Raw genomic sequence first — 18,296 nt, forward strand, 5'->3', positions numbered from 1 at the left:
GGCCAGTAGGGGGGGGGGGGGGGGGTGTCATATACGTCTGAAGACAGGCGAAAATTGTCGACGACATCCTCGCCTTCCTCGACTACACCCGGGGGGGGGGGGGGGGGGTGACAAGAGCTAAGGGCCCCGGGTGCCAGACGACCTAGCTACGCCACTGCTCAAAATCCTCCTCAACGTCGGCCAACTCCCGCATCAACGGCAGGATCTAATAAAGCACATCAAATGGACTCCCGCAGGAAAGATGCGCAGGAATAACACTGCCAAGAAAAAGTAAACAAGCGAAAGTGTAAATTAAAGATTTTTATTAGCACTTTTTGAATTAGCCCTGGAAGAATTATACGAGAAATATATATTTGCGGAAGGAAGAATCACAGTCAGGCACGTACCCAGGATTTTTCTTTCGGGGGGGGGGGGGGGGGGGGGGGGGGACAGCCCAAGGTAACTTCTATGCAAATGAGAGGGGTGGGTACTTTACTCGTACAAATGCGAATAACGTCCACCATTCGCCATAAAAACGCGTAAACGCACAAAAGAGAAATGAAATAAGGTGTATTTTACAGGTACGCTTGTGCGATACACCTCTCCTTTACTTGGCAAACGAGGAACTACGTCAAATGGACTAGCGCAGGAAAGAAGCGCAGGAAGAACACTGCCAAGAACAAGTAACGAAGCGAAAGTATAAAATAAAGATTACTCTAGTAGTATACAACATAAAGAAAACAGCAACAAGGAACCAAGGCACACAAACCGGGCGGAGTTGTGTTACTTCGCCAGTCAATCACAGAAGCAAAACAAATCGTCGTCATGCGGCCTTTTAAAAATGGCGTCATCCTTGATACCTCCGGAGCGTCTGCTGTTCTTGAAGAGTCTTTTCATCGGCGGAAGCAATGAAATGTGCAACAGACATGGACAAAGTGTATGGAGTCTGAGCATTTCACTCTCCAAAAGTCTGCGGTGCCGTTAATTTCACTGCTGAACCCGTTTTACTCATGAAACTTCTCTGCCAACTGAAGTGATACCTGACAATAAAAGAGAGAGAGAGATGAAGAGGGAGGTTAACCAGATATCAGTCTCCGGTTTGCTATCCTACACTGGGGATACGAGATAGGGGTTAGAAAGAGGACAGAGAGGAAAGCGTTAAAAAAAACGCACACACGGAGACATACACACACAAAAGGCGTTCCAGTTAAAGACGTTCACAAAGGCCGGTGTAGATCGCAAAAAGCGCAATAGTGCTTGCACGGCCTTCTTCTGTGACGTTAGGTCCTTTCGATGGTGTAAAATTCTTTTTTCCTACAGCGGTTGATCGTCCAGCTGGTCAAGATCGTGGCGAAGGTATTCCCTCTGTGGACTGTACTGCGGGCAGGCGCACAAAAATATGGCCAATCGATTCTTCATGGCCGCAGTGGTCACAGGTTGCAGCGTCGGTCATCCCTATGCGGAATGCATAGGCTTTGGTAAAGGCAACGCCCAACCACAGTCGATACAAAAGCGTGGTGTCTCCACGGCGAAGCTATGATGGCGCTCGAAGACTTAATGTGGGATCAAGGGAGTACAGTCGCGTATTTCTTAAATGTGGCTCATTGCATTGCGACGTGGTGCACTGCCGAGCAAGCAGGCAGAGCTTCAGTGCTGCGTCAGTTCTAGAAAGTGGAATTGGTACGTGGTGCTCCTCAGTACGGGCTGAGCGGGCAGCTTGATAAGCCCATTCATTGCCGATAATCCCGCAGTGACTTGGAAGCCATTGGAAGGTTATTTCATTTCATGGCCTGCATCACTTATATGGTATAACGTCTCTGTAATTTCAAGTATTAGCTGTTCGTGTGGTCCGCGTCGTAAAGGTGACAGTAGAGACTGCAGTGCCGCCTTCGAATAGCAGAATACCGTCCACTTGTGTGGCGGTTCATCCAGTGGCGTAGCTAGGTTGTCTGGCACCCGGGGTCCATAGGTCTTCTGTCGCCCCCCCCCCCCCCCCGGGTGTAGTCGAGGAAGGCGAGGATATCGACACTTTCCGGGTTTCAGCACCAGTACAGCCGCCTTGCATACCTCGCACGTCCCCCGGCTCCCCTTCTCCTTCGTTTTCTTTCCCAGAGATCGCGAATGCAGCAGGTATTGGCGCCGAGGAGTTACGGAGTCGCCATCTATCGGAAGCGCCTCGCTGGCGTAGTTTGAGGGATCACGCGGCGCGCTCCTCATAGGTTTTGCTGTCAGTGCTCAGTGAAAACACCACGCGGGAGCTCTCCCGGACATTTCTGTGAGCACTTTCGAAACGAGAGAAAGTTTTTACTGTCTAAATAAAAATATTGGGCAAACTGAAAGCACAGAATCGTTTACAGACGCTATCTCTTTACCGAATACGTAAAGTGAACGCCACTGTGCGCAATTGCAGCAATGGAGTCTCCCGAACCGGCTTCTTGCGTGAAAGGTAGGCAAACGCTGAGAGCAAACTGTGTGAAATATGTTCTTATAGTGTTGGTATAACTAAATCGAGCGTAATAGAATGAAGCCTCCATGCAGCGATCGCACAGCTTCGCAGCGACCGACAGCGCGTCTGCATGCTTGTCCGCGCACTGTTTCGCTTTCGCCGCGTGCGCGTTTTCGCACCGTGCCATGAGCTTCAGGCCGCAGAATATGAGCATTTGACAGTATACAAGCAACCATTGTTGCGTGTGCGCTATCAGAGCTGTTCAAAAATAATTTCGTTGTAGAGACTTCGACGCCTATATCTACGGCGACTGTGATGTGCCATCGCGACGATTGAATCTTTTTTTTTTTCTAAATTCTTGGACGTTTCAATATTATTTCTCGAGTTGGGTCGAACTATAAGTTTATCGGTGTTCTCAGTGTGCGATTTCGCGCTGCTTCTTTTTTTGTAATCCAGTGCATTATTTCATAACACAAACATGACCATATGCCATGCTTTCTTTTTAATGTGCTTCTTACAGCTCTCTTTCCACTCCAGTGAACTTGCCAGTATCTATAGCATCGAAAAGTTCATAAACCAAACCGTCATGACATTAGTCGGGCAGCGGACTCGGGCGAGCGTCTCAGGGCGCGTTTTTCGAACATCGCAGACCCGGCGCCGTGGCATAAATATTCCTCGCGTCTGCGCTTGCTGCTTACCCGAGTATTAGCCGATGACTGTTTGCCGGTTTTATGTTTCGCGAGCCAAGCTTCACGCGGCTTCTTTTCCTGCGGCTACGTATGAATAAGGATGACACCGGGCTCCGTTGCGTACGTCCGGCACTGCGGCACTGAGCAGTAGCCTACCATGTTGCGCGCCTTCAAAGGCAGCCACTACCTATTGTAATGCTTTCAATCGTTGTAAAGGAGACACTCGAAGCGGGAAAATCTCGCCACTAAATGAAGACCGCAGCGTACGAGGGAACTTAAACTCTCGTTTCCAGCTCGCTTCAGCGCTCCCGAAGCAGCCGACGCGGCCGCTATGTCCACGTGATCCATAATAGCACGTCACACCGACGGTGGCGCCAGCTTTACAGTGGTAGAGCTCGAGGCCAATACACGCTGTTTTTTCTGCGCCAAATAACACAGGGTGCTGGACTGATAACTTGTGATAAGCGCATGTGCACATCTTCTGTCAGACTGTAAGGCTTGACAACCAATACAAATGCGGCATCGTGGCAAATACCGCTCACGTTACAAGAAAAAAAATTTTTTTGTAAAGTTTTAATTACCAATTTTAACGGGAACATTGCATTTGCAAAATTGAAGGCCGACATTCACATCTTGCCCAACAACAACTTCACAAAAATCGTCGTAGGTACTATGGCCCACAGTATTTTGGCTGTGGGCAGCCCTGAACGAAAACGAAAATTAAATTGTGTCTCAGTGACGCTGATCTCCCCACCATATTAGAAAAACGGAAAACGCCAACTGCCTCCCTGCTGCGCGGGCGCCAATGCTATGACAATTACTAGTTCTCTTCATTCTGATCAATAAAGCCTTGTTTTATTTGCTGCTATACGGACAAACGTGATTATCCGAGCTGCGGTACCACCAAAAGATTGGGAACAGAATAGAGCAACGCTTCGCGTCGATTCTTGGCGTCACCATAAAAAAAAAGAAGACCGCGATGAAGCCCGTGCCAGCGAAACCTGTTGGTCTGCACTCGCAATGGAGATGGTTTAGGGATCAACGTACGTCACTGGTCCACTATTTCATATTTCTTTCGCTACTGCCATACTTGGCGCCGCCCGCAGTGCCAAAGTACTGTAGGTTGTAGCACCCAAAACGGTTTTGCTTAAGAAGTTTTTGTTGAGTTAATAATATGACTTTGAGTTCTCAATTCTCGAATTGAAGTGCTTCCGCTATAAGTACAAATTACGGAATTATTAAGGATATGGTTATTACTTATCTGCCATATTTTTCGCGCTACCGAGTTCCTAGTAATCACAAAAAGACATAACTTCATAGAATCTCGATCGGGAAATATCCTTACAAAATTCACCTTTCTTCATATAAAATTCTGTGCAGCTGAAACAGACACTGTACGTGTGACATGAAGTCACACAACAACAGTTTTCTGAAACTTTCGAGGGTAAGAAGGAAAGTGAAACATAACGGCAGGTTTCGCAGCGGCTTCTCGGAGCGAGCGGGATAGGGGAAGTAAAAGCGAGCCGGACATCGCGGCGGGCCCGCGACTACAGCCTGTCGAGTCATACGCCGCCAAACTCTTCGGCCGAACCGAGTCTGAAGACGATCCAGAGAATCTCATTCGCGACTTTTGACGGCCCCTCTTATGCAACGTCGCTCTCAACGAACGCTTCGCCGTAAACGCGCGCGCCGGGCGCGCTGGTTCAACGCCCTCTTGCTGCTGTCTTTGTTCGTCTTCGCTGCGCGTTCTGAACGCAAGAGGTACCCAAGAGCCCCAAAGCCTTACGCCTCACTGTATGTTTAGCGACTCCTGCTCCCAGCATGAACGCACAGCACGAGCGCACCCCACATGAAACGTTCCGCTAAAGCGAATAGTTTAGTGACCATTTTGCGAATTAAATTTTTTAGCCCGAACATTCGTGCAATTGTTTCGTGGGGTCTTGGATAGAGCTGCAGCCGACAATTCTGCGGCGCAACGCATCGGGTACATGAGCTCGGGCTACTGGATACTGGAGCATTCTTTGCCATTTGCGCCCAGTCAAGCCGGCGGAAAGAGGGTTGTCTTCAGGCGTATGACCCCCCCCCCCCCCTTGCACCCGTGGCCCCTTGCACCCGGGGCCCACGGCCCCCCGGCCCCCCCTGTTGCTACGCCACTGGGTTCATCACCAATGCAATGAAGGGTAGTAAAGAGCGCTGCGAGCTCTGATGCCGTCGATGTTGTCGCGTGAGTCGTCTTAAATTTGATTGTTGTAACTTTCGCTGGTATCACGATTGCCGCCGCGGAGCTGTTTGGCAGGACAGATCCATCAGTGTAAATATGCGTAGAGTCACGGTAGTTCTCGCACAAAAATAGTAGCGTGAGCTGTTTAAGGGTTGGTGATGATAGATCAGCTTTTTTTCGCGATGCCAGGTATTGTCAGGTTGATTTTTGGCTAAGCGAGGCACCATGGAGGAATCGAAGGTCTCGCAGCCGGAGTGAGACAAGCTGGCAATGATTCATCATATGCGGTTATCGTTTGGCTGAAAGATGTTCGTGGTCTGTCCGCTGGTAGAGAGGCTAAGTGGTGTAGAGTAGTCCTGGCTAGATGCCTTACATGGGTCCTGAGCACTTCAATTTCAATGTGGGTCTTCACAAGGTGGTCTCTAGCGACTGCTATCGTAGCCACTGTTGAAGCACTCTGAGGCAGGCCTAGACAGATCCGGAGCACTTGACCCTGAAGACTTTGTATTGTGCGTAGATTCGTTTTACCTGTGTTGGTTATTGCTGGCAAGCTGTATCGCAGAAAGCCTAGAAAAAACACCCTGTACAGTTGTAACATGGCACTCAATTGTCGACATTCCCCAGGTCTTGACAGCGAAAAACTTGAACAGTTGGCAGATGCCTGTCAACCGTTTTTTCACGTATGATACGTGAGGGCTCCATGAGAAATCCCTGTCGATTATGACACCTAGAAACTTGTACGATCGAACCCGTGGTAGCATTTGGCCATTTATCATTACGCTGCAGTTTGTCATGGGTTTGCGCGCATTTCTCTGAGGAAATTTCCATGCCTCGACTACGGAGGTAGATAGCAGTTTGGGTGGCGGCTCTCTGAATTCTCGCTCGCAACTGTAGCGTGTTACTGCAGACGTCCATATGCAGATGTCATCCGCGTACATTGATAGTCTGCACTATCGTTGGCACGGGCTCAAGGAGAGCAATTAGGGTTACCTTAAATAACACAGGGCTAAGTACACCGCCCTGGCGGACGCCGCGCGGTAGCTATAATGTAGAGAAGTATGGCCTTCCTCAGTGCTTACAAAAAATAATCGCATGGAGAGATAGCTCCGTATCCATTGAAACATCCGACCACCCACTCCTACCTCTGCGAGAGCAGAGAGGATTGCTTCGTGTGTAACGTTGTCATATGCCCCTTTGACGTCGAGGAATAAAGAAGCGCAGAAACGCTTGCGGCATTTCTCATGCTGAATGTAGGTGACCAGGTCGACGACGTTATCGATCGATGATCGACCCCGTCGAAAGCCCGCCATGGCATCCAGGTAGGTGTTTTGGTACTCCAAGTACCACTGCAGGCGTTCTAGGACCAGCCTCTCCATTTGCCCACACAGCTTGCTAAAGCGATCAGGCGATATGATGAGAGGAACAAGGCGACTTGTTTTCCAGCTTGTTGGTAGCGTGCTATCTCTCCAAGATTCATTGTACAACTCAAGGAGAACACCTCTCGCTCGCTCCCCCAGGTGACACAGAGCTCGGTATAGGTTGACAATAAATAGTTGCAGCAAAGCAAGCATGTTATTTCAGTTGAATAAAGAATTAGGCTTTGGCCATTCCACTATAATAGGCGTGGCAAAAGGTATATAATTACGCGCTAATAATTTTACTTTTGTGGTTACCGCCTTATTTGGCTAACAGGAAAAGTTTTAAGTACGAATTATTTGCAGCCTTGCGGAGGAACAGTGGCTGGCGGTTATGAGGGCGTGGGCGGGGCTTCACTGCAGACTTAATTTGTATCCGACTATAGTAGCGTTTTTTGAATTAGCTCTGGAAGGATTATAGAGAAGTATATATTTGCGGAACAATCACAGTTTTTTTAGATCCATCGTTTATGCTCTACCAAGTAAGTGCCACAACCGGCTCGTATTGTTATTTCGGAAGTTACGTAACGATGCGTGGCTGCCAGTCCCGTACAACCGCGTAGGGCGCAGGACGCTGCGATTCAAGACGTACTACGCCCGCCGCAGAACGTTAGAAAAACGCCTACATAAGCATAGCAGAGGAGTGACTACGTTAGGCAGCTCAAATGTGATAACTGTAGAAGCGCCATTCAGAACACACGGAACTGTTCACCACTTCCTTTTTCTATTCTACTTCCTTTTTAAATAAAAAGATGTTGATCCATAAATATTTTCATAAAAAAAACGGTTAAATTTGTTAATTTTCACTTTTCCTTCCTGTTTGGCTGTTGCCTTGGCTCTCTCCCTTAGTAGATCGCCTCATTTCTCAACTCCTTGCGACTTTTGTTACCAGTTGGCAATTTTACACGAAAAGGGCTCTATAATTAGGGAAAAGACAGACGAGTTAAGGGGTGACAGTCACATTGCGTATGAGTTTAAGGGTTATTGCAGGGTTTGATGATGAACACTGTATCGCATTATTTTATTTTCCACCTTATCTAACCCATATCGCGGGTATATGGTTCCGATCTTTCAGCGTCGCGGCGAGCCGTTACTCGAGGAAATAATGAAGCAAAAGGAAAAGTTAAACGCAATTAGCGTTTTCTCTGGCCGCCACTCGTTTCACGAGCATACAGACCAGCTGACTGTATCCGAGCTGAATCCCTTAAGGGATTCAGTTCGGATACAGTCAGCTGGTGCCTGGATCCGTCTAAACAAATAAGCTTGAACTAACGAAGCAACAGCGACGCGCGTGACCGTTCCAACAGATGCTGACAACTGAACGCATCTCGAGTTAATTGCGCGTGCACCGAATCGATGAGAAAACTGGCCTTCACACCCCAGGAGATGCCGATAACCACTGTTGTGATCGGCCGTTCACCCCGCGACACCCCTCCCTCACGGCTCGCACGATTATGGGCAACGGGCCGACGGCCTCGTCAAAATCGTTCTCGACACGGATGAATTATGACCAGCGCGGGAATACCTCGTTCAGGAGAGGTTTGAGCAATTAGCAATGATACGGCTGTCAACTGTCAGCGGCATACAGACCATACAGCACAAACTGGCGTGTCCAAGCCAGAGACGCGCTCAGTGCGATGATCCGGCCTTCACCAGTCAGAGTACGATCGGAGTCGACGAAAAGGGCAACCTGACACCGAATTGGTTGGACCTGATGTCAACGGCCTCCTGACACCGGTTTGGGGGCAGTGACTAAACAAAGATCACACAAGGCATAAAAGGAGCTACGGACGGCGGAAGTTATCATCCGACTATATACCACTTCATCATCAACTTATCTGTATTTCTTTGCATTTTCTTGTACTTATGTAAACATATACGTGTTTGTCCAACGTCTTGAACATCGGACCCAGCCTCACGTTCACTTGCCCCATACAAAATTTTCATATAAAGTCTATAGACAGTCTATAGACGTCTATAGACTGTCTATAGACTTTCTATAAAAATTGTAAGGGGCCCCTCCACGAGGAAAGAGGATCCCACGTCTTCGAACCCCGAGTCGCAACATTGGATGGCAGCGGTGGGATAGTCTGCGTAGCGCTTCGACTTCGGCATGGTGAGTGCACGACCTTTTCTCCTTGAGAGTTGCCAGGCTTAACGTGGTTCTTCCTGGTAGCAAGGGTGTTAAAAGCATTGTTGAAAGATACTTTGCTTCAACACTTAATTCCTTGAGAAACTTGTCGGCAGAAGAGAGGTAGTCATGGATTGGAGCAAGTTGCGCAGAACGGACCTAAACGCGATATGCGGGGATTCCGGGATTGATTGTGGGATGCAGCTAAAGAAGGCAGAGGTCATCGATGCGATAGAGGCAATCGGCAGAGATGAGGAGATCGTGGAGGTTTGGGAGGATATTCAGGGACATAGGGAACGCGAACGGCGAACACAAAAAGGAAGACTAGAGAAAGCGAGAGCAGGAAGAAGGCGAAAGGCTGCAGCGAACGCGACAGCACATAATTAATTAAATTATGGGGTTTAAAGTACCAACACCACTTTCTGATTATGAGGCACGCCGTAGTGGAGAACTCCGGAAATTTAGACCACCTCGGGTTCTTTAACGTGCACCTAAATCTAAGTACACGGGTGTTTTCGGATTTCACCCCCATCGAAATGCGGCCGCCGTGGCTGGGATTCGATCCCGCGACCTTGTGCTCAGCAGCCCAACACCATAGCCACTGAGCAACCACAGCGGGTGCGGCAGCACATAACGCGGATGGAGGAAATGGATAGGGAACTCCAGTATCTAAGGGCAATGCAGGCACGGTCTAGGCTGCACGTACTCGAGGACAGCGAAAACATGGAAAGTTTTCTTGAATTTTTCGAGAAGGTTTGCGCAGAGGTGCAGCTGGACCGTGACCATTGGTCGGTAGGGTTGTTGGGGGTACTTCCCTGTAATGTTTCATGTTGCTTGGCTTCCGGAATTACGATAAAGCCAGGAGTGCATTATTCCGGCATTTTGGTATTCCTGCTGAGCGCGTGAGGGAAACCTCGAATGACGAGTGCAAAATTTCTCCTTTCGAAGAGACTGAGGTTGCGCCAGTAAACGATGAGCACGAAAAGTGCGAGGTGGCGAAGCCCTGAGACAGAGCGCGTCGAGAGCGAGGCCGTTGCCGGTCTACAGAGGGGCCATTCCGGAGGCCGTCCCTTGCGATGACGAGGCTTGTTCCAGCAGCCATGAGGAGGCGCTGGAGACCTTCCTCGTATCCGAGCGCTTGGCCAACTTTCCGGAATCGTCTAGGATAGACCCAGATACGGTAGCGGCCGAGCTAAGAGAAGACCCGACGCGGCAGAACGGAGAGGAAATCGTTCAGGGCTCCAGCATCGGTGACTGCGCAATGCAGTCGTACACTGAAACCGAGCTAGCGGCCATCCCGGAGAGCCCTCCTTGCGGGGACGAGGTCTGTTCTAGCAACCCTATGAGGGTCAGTGTTGGGCTCGTACCTCAGCACTTGAGTGACTTTCTGGCATTGCCGAAAATAAAGAGCGAAGTACAGGCAGTGGCGATACGGAAAAGAGTTTCTTGCGAGGACGAGGCTTGTTTCGGTAGCCCTAACAGTGTAAATGAGGCGCTGAAAACCTTCCTCGCACCACCGCACTTGAGCGACGTTCCGGAATCGCGAAATTGAGGGAACGCCATGGCGGTCAGGCAGGGCAGGAGCCCGACGCTCGAGCGTTCTAGTGACAGATTAGGTGACCACCTGGCAGCGAAAAATTGGTTCAGGCGGCGGAGGGTCAAAAGAGCGAAGTATTCGGCGCATCGAAAACTCGCGAAAGACGGCACATCGCCGCGCGTGAGACAGAGGGACAGGCCATCGCGCAGCGCCGAAAAGGGTTCGTTGTGGCGATTCATAAAACGGAGGCGTCTCGAAAGGTTGATAACGACAGGAGAGAGCGCATCTCTGCGAGTAAGGGTGCAGCGGAAAAGTTAAACTGGGCTGAGACATGCGCGTCGGAACCGGGTCGGTCGAACGGTCACTGAGGTGGACTGTGCCGCGAAAGCGAGGACGAAGGGAGAATGGCTATTCCCGCTTTTACGGCCTCCCCCTCAGGGACGAGACAGCAAGCCGCGAGCACATGGAGTGACGGATGACGGCAGAGAAAAATGTAGGTCCCGCACCTCCTGTGCTCAGCGTGGCCCAAAGGCTGTCAGTCGGCGACCGATTCGAGCGCGCATTAAGAAAGAGTAATTGTAATTTGAACGCTTGTGTAAGTTTTTTTGTTAGTGTTGTTTCTTTTTGTAATTAGTACGCGATGCATTCTTTTGTTAGTTATTGGGCACGTCTTACTTTTCATTGTAATAGTTCGCGTTAGGAGAGCAATTTTTTCAAATGTTTTTGCGGATAGGTAGAGTGTAGTTTTTTTTAAAGATTTTAAATAGCACTCTGCGAATTAATTTAGTTTAAAGTAACGTGGTCAACAGAGCCCAGTGCGTTTCGCTTTAGAGGCCCTGGTACCGGCACGTGGCACTGACCGAACGAGTAACTCGGCACGTGGCACTAATCCCTTTGTCCATTTCAATCGCTGTGACGAATCCCGTGGCTCAAAAGGTCGCCTTTTTCTTTCGCTTTGGCGACTTGTGAATCACGCGCTACCTGGAATTTTTAGTTTGGATGGGCGGAGTTGGAGACGTGGGACACTTTGCCGTGGAATGATCCCAGTTCTTAGAATTTCAACCACGCCGCACCGTGACCAAACTGACAGCGGTCTTGGGGCCGTTTCGATGGGGAGGGGCAAAGGTGGCTGAAAGTGGCCGACTCATGAGCTATGTCGTTTGTAAGGTGTTTATGCCTCGATAGGGAACATAAAGAGCTTCGTTTTTTTTTTTTTTTGGCTGTTCTGTTCTAAACGATCTCCAATCGTTTATCGTTTGCCTCACAGCTCCGTGAGTTGCGCCTTCTTTGAGACACGATAAAAACGAAATTGACTAAAACGTTAGGCACACTACCATTTGAACTTTGTTTAGTGTCTGAAATTTAAATTACTAATTAATTTGTTTAGGTTCGTTTGCGCGGTACTCTTCCATGGCTGCCTCTCTGGCGCTCGCTGGTTCCGACCTCGGGATTAATTAAGGGAGAGGAAGGATTACGTGGCATATCTCGGAGGGGGTTTGAGCGCTTGCCTTGTCGCTACTCGGGCGCTGTGCGGACTTGGTCACTAAAATGCCAGTTCCGAGCCTACGACCTGCAGTCTACCCTCCCTCGAAGATGGCTATTGGACGTGATTCTCCCGGTGAGCCCTGGACTTCGAACCGGAGCTGAGCCTGCTGAGCGGCCAAGGCCTCTTCAAGGGGCACTGGTGAGCTGCCCTCTTGCAAGCCATCTTCCTGGCGGTGGACGGGCTGTTGTGATCGCCCTTTCGATCCTCCCGGCGAGCCTGGGACTTCGAGCCGGAGCTGAGCCTGCTGAGCTGCCAAGGCCTCTTCAAGGGGCACTGATGAGCTGCCCCTTTGCAAGCCCTCTTCCTGGTGGTGGACGGGCTGTTGTGATCGGCCTTTCAATCCTCCCGGCGAGCCTGGGACTTCGAGCCGGAGCTGCGACTGCTGAGCGGCCAAGGCCTCTTCAAGGGGCACCGATGAGCTGCCCCCTTTCGAGCCCTGTTCCTGGTGGTGGACGGGCTGTTGTGATCGGCTGTTCCCCCCGCGACACTCCTCGGTCACGGCTCGCACGATTATGGGGAGCGGGCCGACGGCCTCGTCGAAATGGTTCTCGACACAGATGAATATGACCAGCGCGGAAATACCTCGTTCATGAGAGGTTTCAGCGATTAGCAATGATATGGCTGTCACCTGTCAGCAGCACAAACTGGCGTGCCCAAGCTAGAGACGCGCTCAATGCGATGACCCGGATTCCACCTCTCAGAGTACGATCGGCGTCGGCGAAAAGGGCGACCTACCTCCGGATTGGTGGGACCTGATATCAGCGGCCTCCTGACACTGGATTGGTGGGACCTGATGTCATCGGCCCCCTGGCACCGGTTTGTGGGAAGTGACCTAAACAACGATCACGCAAGGCATAAAAGGAGCTACGGACGGCGGGAGTGATCAGCGACTACCACTTTATCAACTTTTCTGTATTTCTTTGTATTTTCTTGTACTTATGTAAATATATAAGTGTCTATCCAACGTCCTGAATATCGGACCCGGCCTCACGTTCACTCACTCCTCCACGAGGAAAGAGGATCCCACGTCTTCGAGCCCCGAGTCGCAACATCCCCTAGCCTGATACTGTGCCGACTTTTGCCCCGCCTTGTGTCCTGCTCCAGAATATGCTTCATTCCCAAAACGCCCTCGACGAATGGTTCTTACTACTTGTAGCAGTGCGTGCGCACATTGATAGCTGTCGCTGGCCGCACTCTCCGAGTCACTGCTTTGTAGTGGATCCAATCAAAAGATGGCCACGTCTAATACGACGGCGACTCCCGCCTGCAGGAAATAGTCGCCGCTGGAGGACGAAAACAAGGACGACGATGATGGCGAGGACATCGCAAAGCACGTGCAGACGTAGCAGACGAACTGGCAACACGAAGCTCGCGCGCCGGCGAGCACGCTGGCGTGCGTACGTCACAGTTTTGTGCGATCACGAGCCCAGCTGTGTTCACATTCCTTCTTTGACCATCTCGTTGCTCTCTGAAACCGAAACTTGGACTGGTCACTACAAACAAGACTCCATATAATTACCTGTAGTGCTATGAAGCAAATGATGTTTCGTGCCGTTATTACTGGGTCATTAGCTACTTGCTGCAGCGGAAAAACCAAGATCGAAAAATTTTGTCAGTACTCCTTTGTCTGAAACGGTTCAGACAAATTTTGTAGACGCGTAGGGTACAGCTAAAGTTAATCATTCGCACCACAATTTGTGTGAAACGTCTCATATTAAGAGAGCTACAGACAATTACAAGTTACCCTCCTCCATAGTCATGCATATTCTCCTCAACACGTTCGCCGAGTGATCGGGGCTAAGGCCCGTCTTCACTGGCTGTGCGTCATGATGGCGCGTCATATCGTCGACCTCCGGTTCTCTAGGAGTGAGCACGCTAAGCCTCTCCAAACTCTCCACCAGCTGCTTGGCAGTCCACCCCAAGCGAGAGCTATCGAAGCAGCGCGCATGCGAGCATTCTGTCGCAGCGCCGAACGTGTCTGGTATTCCAGTAACCACAGGCGAGCTGGGCGTTTCGACGGAACGGTGGAGACATAAACTCAAGCTGATGAAGAAACTTTAGCGCAGACGTATACGTGAGCTGCCTGATCGGTCTCCACGGTCCAGCCACCGGTTGGCGCAGAGCTTAACCAGCCAAACAAAGAGCTAATATTGCTCTAACCAAGTGTAAAACATTTTAAACATTTACAAAAACAACGTGTTAACGATTGCACTCCTGCGAAAAATTAACATCAGCAGCAAAGAATACATTTAGTTAAATATTTTAAGGCAGTTTTCCTAGCCTCTAAAGCCGCTCGAGTTCGCTCTTCTCCTTGAGCGGCCATTTTTCCTAGAAAGTATGCCTTCCAACTACTCCGCCCTTAAACTGGCTCTCTCAACTACTACACGCAGAGACAAAGCAACAGCGCGCGCATTAGATCCCATAGATGAGATAAATATTTACAATTAGTATTAGGGTTATAATTATATTCGAGTGCTGATTGCCGTGCTATCGTTTGCTAACGAAGCTTTCCCTCAAGTCTAAATATATTAAGGCAGTTTGTCGTGTGCGTATCATGGCTACGCACGCTTATATCGCATTCCGTTTCTCTACCACGGGTGCGCTTTAAAACCACGGCGCTGCAGTTTTTGCTTTTCTTTTCTTTCTTCTTCTCCGCCCTTAAACTGGCTCTCTCAACTACTACACGCAGAGACAAAGCAACAGCGCGCGCATTAGATCCCATAGATGAGATGAATATTTACAATTAGTATTAAGGTTATAATTATATTCGAGTGCTGATTGCCGTGCTATCGTTTGCTAACGAAGCTTTCCCTCAAGTCTAAATATTTTAAGGCAGTTTGTCGTGTGCGTATCATGGCTACGCACGCTTATATCGCATTCCGTTTCTCTACCACGGGTGCGCTTTAAAACCACGGCGCTGCAGTTTTTGCTTTTCTTTTCTTTCTTCTTCTCCGCCCTTAAACTGGCTGGTTAAATTGGCAAAAACCGACTTTCGCGGACAACATGAGTCTCTTTCCACGTAAGTGTGAGGCTCGGAGGAGGAGCTGTGGCGCTTGAAAGTAGCCTGGGGCCTGACGAACCAACCGACTGAGCTATCTTTCCGGGCAACATCGAAGGGTCACGAGTTCAAATCACCTGTTATGTTCCGTTTTTTTTTTTTTTTTTTTTTTTTTTTTTTTTTTTCCGCCCCTTTTTCTTTCTTTTTTTTTCTTTCTTTTAATGTCTTTTCCTTTATTTTATCACTGTACGGGAACCCTCCTAAAAAAAAAAAAATAGATATATATCTTCAAATATGTAAGGCCTCACATGTGCAGGTCATAAATACGAGGTTCTCTAGCCGAGTGCCATCCATGCGGTATAACCGAGCTCAGATTGGTCCACCTTGACTGACCAAGTAGGGCACCACTGTAGGTTAAATGAGGCGTACAACTCCTGCGGGACCCGCCGTGGTTGCTCAGTGGTTATGGTGTTAGACTGCTGAGCACGAGGTCGCGGGATCGGACCCCGACCACGGCGGCCGCATTTCGATGGGGGCGAAATGCGAAAACACCCGTGTACTTAGAATTAAGTGCACGTTAAAGAACCCCAGGTGGTCGAAATTTTCGGAGTCCTCCACTACGGCGTGCATAATCAGAAAGTGGTTTTGTCACGTAAAACCCCATAAATTAATTTTTAATTTAACTCCTACGGGGACGGTAGAGTATCCGTCTCCAGTGCAAGAGGACCGTGATTCAAATCCCGGTGCCGCGCTATTCTCCACCGGAAAATACAAAAAAAAAAAAAAACCGTGTGTTGAGAAAATTGCACAAACAGGCCTGGAGTGCGGCCTGATCCCGGTGACCAGAACCGGTAACGCACTCTCTCACCAGAGCAGGATTGGCCACCCTGGTGCAGTACTTGGCCACAACCTCCTATATGAATACAACAATCGAACCCCGGCCCTCAGTCCCCAGCAGCCGCGAAGCAACTGACCACGGCGGCGGTCAGATCTGTGACGCTGCAGAGGGTGCTAAGAATACCTGGCTCCGGACAGGCCGCCATTGGAATCTGAACCTGGCAACGTTTAACGTTAGAACGCTATCTAGTGAGGCGAGTCTAGCAGTGTTATTGGAGGAATTAGAGGGTAGTAAATGGGATATAATAGGACTCAGTGAGGTTAGGAGGACAAAAGAAGCATATACAGTGCTAAAAAGCGGGCATGTACTGTGTCACCGGGGCTTAGCGGAGAGACGAGAACTAGGAGTCGGATTCCTGATTAATAAGGAAATAGCTGGTAACATACAGGAATTCTATAGCATTAACGAGAGGGTGGCATGTCTTGTTGTGAAACTTAATAAGAGGTGCAAAATGAAGGTTGTACAGGTCTACGCTCCTACATCTAGTCATGATGACCAGGAAGTCGAAAGCTTTTATGAAGACGTAGAATCGGCGATGGGTAAAGTCAAAACAAAATACACTATACTGATGGGCGACTTCAATGCCAGGGTAGGCAAGAAGCAGGCTGGAGACAAGTCAGTGGGGGAATATGGCATAGGCTCTAGGAATAGCAGAGGAGAATTATTAGTAGAGTTTGCAGAACAGAATAATATGCGTATAATGAATACCTTTTTCCGCAAGCGGGTTAGCCGAAAGTGGACGTGGAGGAGCCCGAATGGTGAGACTAGAAATGAAATCGACTTCATACTCTGCGCGAACCCTGGCATCATTCAAGATGTAGACGTGCTCGGCAAGGTACGCTGCAGTGACCACAGGATGGTAAGAACTCGAATTAGCCTAGACTTGAGGAGGGAACGAAAGAAACTGGTACACAAGAAGCCAATCAATGAGTTAGCGGTAAGAGGGAAACTAGAGGAATTCCGGATCAAACTACAGAACAGGTATTCGGCTTTAACTCAGGAAGAGGACCTTAGTGTTGAAGCAATGAACGACAATCTCATGGGCATCATCAAGGAGTGCGCAATAGAAGTCGGTGGTAACGCCGTTAGACAGGAAACCAGTAAGCTATCGCAGGAGACGAAAGATCTGATCAAGAAACGCCAATGTATGAAAGCCTCTAATCCTACAGCTAGAATAGAACTGGCAGAACTTTCTAAGTTAATCAACAAGCGTAAGACAGCGGACATCAGGAACTATAATATGGATAGAATTGAACAGGCTCTCAGGAAAGGAGGAAGCCTAAAAACAGTGAAGAAGAAACTAGGAATAGGCAAGAATCAGATGTGTGCGTTAAGAGACAAAGCCGGCAATATCGTTACTAATATGGACGAGATAGTTCAAGTGGCTGAGGAGTTCTATAGAGATTTATACAGTACCAGTGGCACCCACGACGATAGTGGAAGAGAGAATAGCCTAGAGGAATTCGAAATCCCACAGGTAACGCCAGAAGAAGTGAAGAAAGCCTTAGGAGCTATGCAAAGGGGGAAGGCAGCTGGGGAGGATCAGGTAACAGCAGATTTGTTGAAGGATGGTGGTCAGATTGTTCTAGAGAAACTGGCCACCCTGTATACGCAATGCCTCATAACCTCGAGCGTACCGGAATCTTGGAAGAACGCTAACATAATCCTAATCCATAAGAAAGGGGACGCCAAAGACTTGAAAAATTATAGACCGATCAGCTTGCTGTCCGTTGCCTACAAAGTATTTACTAAGGTAATCGCAAATAGAATCAGGAACACCTTAGACTTCTATCAACCAAAGGACCAGGCAGGATTCCGTAAGGGCTACTCAACAATAGACCATATTCACACTATCAATCAAGTGATAGAGAAATGTGCAGAATATAACCAACCCTTATATATGGCTTTCATTGATTACGAGAAAGCGTTTGATTCAGTCGAAACCTCAGCAGTCATGGAGGCATTACGGAATCAGGGTGTAGATGAGCCATATGTAAAAATACTGGAAGATATCTATAGCGGCTCCACAGCCACCGTAGTCCTCCACAAAGAAAGCAACAAAATCCCTATAAAGAAAGGCGTCAGACAGGGAGATACGATATCTCCAATGCTATTCACAGCATGTTTACAAGAGGTATTCAGAGGCCTGGAGTGGGAAGAATTGGGGATAAAAGTTGATGGAGAATACCTTAGCAACTTGCGATTCGCTGATGATATTGCCTTGCTTAGTAACTCAGGAGACCAATTGCAATGCATGCTCACTGACCTAGAGAGACAAAGCAGAAGGGTGGGTCTGAAAATTAATCTGCAGAAAACTAAAGTACTGTTTAACAGTCTCGGAAGAGAACAGCAGTTTACGATAGGTAGCGAAACACTGGAAGTGGTAAGGGAATACATCTACTTAGGGCAGGTAGTGACCACGGATCCGGATCATGA

This window comes from Dermacentor andersoni, chromosome 1 (assembly GCF_023375885.2).
Source record: "Dermacentor andersoni chromosome 1, qqDerAnde1_hic_scaffold, whole genome shotgun sequence".
Classification (NCBI taxonomy): Eukaryota; Metazoa; Arthropoda; class Arachnida; order Ixodida; family Ixodidae; genus Dermacentor; species Dermacentor andersoni.